The sequence below is a fragment of the Schistocerca americana genome, chromosome 2 (genome assembly GCF_021461395.2).
Source record: "Schistocerca americana isolate TAMUIC-IGC-003095 chromosome 2, iqSchAmer2.1, whole genome shotgun sequence".
Lineage (NCBI taxonomy): Eukaryota > Metazoa > Arthropoda > Insecta > Orthoptera > Acrididae > Schistocerca > Schistocerca americana.
In genome coordinates this window covers 38,386,603-38,390,834 of record NC_060120.1, presented here as the reverse complement: position 1 = coordinate 38,390,834, position 4,232 = coordinate 38,386,603, and positions in this window count along the sequence as shown.

Sequence of the window (4,232 nt, the reverse complement as noted above, 5' to 3'; positions counted from 1 at the left end):
ATGACACATAGGGAAATACAGGCTCCGCGCCATACTTGTTGTCTTGCACGACATACATCTCGAGGACTCGGCTACGTCCAGGGCGTGACGAGATGTGAAAAGTACGTCCATGAAAAGGTAGCCACTAAATTACTTAACGTTGTCATATGTCAGGTTACCTTCCATTCAGAAACCTGTTGCACTCAGTGACTGTTATATTGACTTGTAAATTATAGATTGCAGCAATCAGTCGTCCTATTTTTAAAATTCTTGTAGCCGAAACCTAGATCTCCACAATAAAATTTAAAATAGAACGACTGATCGCTGCAATCTATAATTTATTAGCTGTCATATGTTATCGACAGCGTGACTGTATTTAAAGGTGCCGCTGGCAACTATTAAGTAAAGGGTGGCGCACGAAAGGTGGTGCACGAAATGTGTTACCAATTGTTTCTTTAACAATTTCCGACGCACATTAGATATCCCGCTGGGATCTTTACAGCAGTACCAGCAGAGCTTGGAAAAACAAATGAGTTAAGAAATGACGTATAATTCACGATACTACCGCTAGGAGACTAGTAAGCAGCAATGGCTGACAATGGAAGACTGACGACACAGCAACGATCGGCAATTGTGTTACTTTTTCATGAAACGAAAAGCCTTGTTGTGACTCAGGGCTTTTTCGACAACTGTTTAACACATGATGGGTCCCTTGCAAGAAGACTATCCACAGGCGGCACGATAAATTTGTACGGGAAGGAACAGTATTGGAACCGAAGCGACCTCGGCCTAAGCCTGTTTGTTCGCCGGAGAATATTGAAGCGGTACGAGTTGCTGTACAGAGAAGTCCCGGGAAACCGTGTAGAAAGGCAGCAGTGCAACTGGGAATATCCAGACGCTCGGTTCAACGCATTCTTAAAAGTGACTTCCATATGTACCCATACAAGATGGCCTGTACACAGAAGCTCACTGAAGAACACAAGCAACAGAGACTACTGTTTGCTCAGTGGGCGGAGGATAGGGAAGAAACTCTCATCAACGTTTGGTTTTCAGACGAGGCGCATTTTCATTTAGACGGTGTGGCTAACAAACAAAATTTACGCTCTTGGGCCACTGAAAACCCATAAGTGCTTCATGAACGACGACATCATGCTCCGAGGATTACAGCGTGGGCAGCAATTTCCGGTCACGGACTTATTGGACCCTTTTTCTTTGAAGAAACTGTGAACAGCGAGCGTTATTTGAGCATGCTTCGCAATAGCTTCATTCCACAGATTCTTGTTACTGCCTTGCCCTTCAACACGCAGTGGTTCATGCATGATGGAGCAAGGCCGCATACTGCAAACACTGTGTTGGAGTTTTTACACGAGCATTTCCACATATGGATCATTTCACTCAAGTTTCCACGTCGCTTCAACGACGGACAAAATTGGACCCCCAATACGCCAGACCTCAATCCATGTGACTTTTTTCTTTGGGGGTACGTAAAGGAAAAAATTTTACCGAAACGTCCACGTGATTTAATGGAGCTCAGAAGACTTATTCTTCAAGCTTGCAGTGAAATTACGGAAGACATATACCGTAAGGTAATCACTAACTTCAGTGTTCCTTTGAAGGAAGTTAGGAAACGAAATGGTGGACATATTGAGCATGTGCTGAGTTAGAACAAATCTCCATGGACGACTCTTCATTGTAGTGTATGTTCCTTTCAGATTGTATTGACAACAAAGTTTATATTAAAAAACAAAATGGTAACACATTTCGTGCGCCACTCTGTAGATCCAAAATAGAAACTGACCGCCGCCGGAGATGGTCAAAATGGTTCAAATGGCTCTGAGCACTATGGGACTCAACTGCTGTGGTCATCAGTCCCCTAGAACTTAGAACTACTTAAACCTAACTAACTTAAAGTCATCACACACACCCATGCCCGAGGCAGGATTCGAACCTGCGACCGTAGCAGCAGTTCGGCTCTGGACTGGAGCGCCTAGAACCGCTCGGCTACAACGGCCGCCTGACCCTGGATTCATCCGAAAAAATGACGTTTTGCCATTTGTGCACCCAGGTTCGTCGTTGAGTACACCATCGCATGTCCTGCTGAACCCACCGATTCCATATTCTGCTAACAGTCATTCGACCTCGACCAACGCGAGCACCAATGTCGCGATACGATAAACCGCAATCGCGATAGGCAACAATCCGACCTTTATCAAAGCCGGAAACGTGATGGGACGCATTTCTCCTCCTTACACGAGGCATCACAACTACGTTTCACCAGGCAACGCCTGTGAAGTGCTGTTTGTGTATGAGAAATCGGTGGAAACTTTCCTCATGTCAGCAAGTCGTTGGTGTCGGCACCGGCGCGAACCTTGTGTGATTGCTGTGAAAAGTTAATCATTCCCATATCACAGCATCTTCTTCCTGTAGGTTAAATTTCACGTCTGTAGCACGTCAACTTCGTGGGGAAGCAATTTTAATGGCCAGTAGTGCATTTCACAAAGTACTCATAATATCGTGTTGAGCCTCCTTTCCTCCGCCGTAATGCAACAAATCGACGTGGCATGGACTCAACAGGTCGTTGGAAGTCCCATACAGAATCATTGAGCCATGCTGCTTTTACAGACGCCATAATCGTGAAAGAATTTCCAGTGCAGGTATTTGCGCAAGAATTGTCCTCTAGGTTTTGCCCATAAATGTTCCATGAGATTCTTGTCGGACGATCTGGGCGGTCAAATCTTTCACTCGAAATGTCCATAATGTTCTTCAAACAAAGTGCAAACAACTGTGGCCCTGTGACATGGCAAATTGTCATCCATAACATTACCACGGTTGTTTGGGCGCGTGAACTCCATGAACGGTCACAAACTGGTCTCCAATTCAATGATCGGTTTAGTTGGACCAGAGGACGTATTCCATTCCATACAAACACGTCCCATACCATTATGGAGCCACGAATAGCTTGTGCAAGGCCTTGTCAACTTGGCTCCATGGCTTTGTTAGGTCTGCGCTACACTCGAACCCTACAGTCAGCTCTTACCAATTGGAATAGAGACTCATTTGACCAGGCCACTGCTTCCGTCTAACGTCCAACCAATATGGTCACGAGCCCACGAAAGGCGCTGCAGGCGATGTCGTTCTATTAGCAAAGACATTCGCGTCGGTCATCTGCTGCCATAGTCCATTTATGACATATTTCGCCGCAGTGTCCTAAAGGATACGTTCGTCGTTCGTCCCACATTGAGTTCTGCGCTTACTTCAGTGTTTCTTGTCTGTTATCAGTGGCAACTGTACGCAAACACCTCTGCATTCGGTTCTTAAGTGAAAACCGTCGAGCACTGCTTTGCCAGTGGTGAGAGAAATTTGGTATTCTCGACACACTCTTGAAACTGGGGATCTGAGAAAACTGAATTCCCTAATGACATCCGAAATGGAATGTTCCATGTGTCTAGCTCCAACTACCATTACACGTTCAAAGTTTGTAACGCCGGTCGTGCGGCCATAAACATGTCGCAAACTTTGAAACATCTTAATAAAATAAATTTTTTACTTAAATTACAGTAACTGAGATGGCTGGTGTCACTTTGCTATTTTTATTTTATCATTTCATTTCTGAATCCACAATATTCTAGCGCAACGCAACCTGACTGCTCAAAATTGATAACCTGACTTCAAATAATTAATGCGAAAGAATGGCCCTGAATTGGTAGAAATCCTAACAATAACCTATACGTTACATAAGGCACTTACCTCGCAAAAATGTTCATTACATTACTGCAATACAGCAAGCGCCAATACAGCCAGATAAATAATAGATTCTAACTATGGAAGGCCCTAACTACTAATAGGCGTGTGGTTAGGAAAGGAAAGATTTTATTGCAGAGCAAACAATGTATTTTCCTTAAGAATGTGACAACCGGATCAAAAATTATATAATCATAAGTAATAAATCTCAATGACGGATATACATTCAGACCGTCCGCTTCCACTAATACTGCAAACCTCCGACACTGCTAGTTATTAACCTCTAACCACCATCAGCACTGACTACTCACATCTGGCTTCCATCACTGCTGGCTGTTCACCTCCAACTGCAGGTCCGACCAGCCACAGAGTCTCTTACAGAGTGAGCACAGCGTTCCCAGAGTTATTAATGCAAAGCACTACACAGCGCTCCCAACATACAAACACATAAACAGCCTACTCACAACCTCTTTACATGAATCACATGAGTACAACTGACAACTCCGCCAATA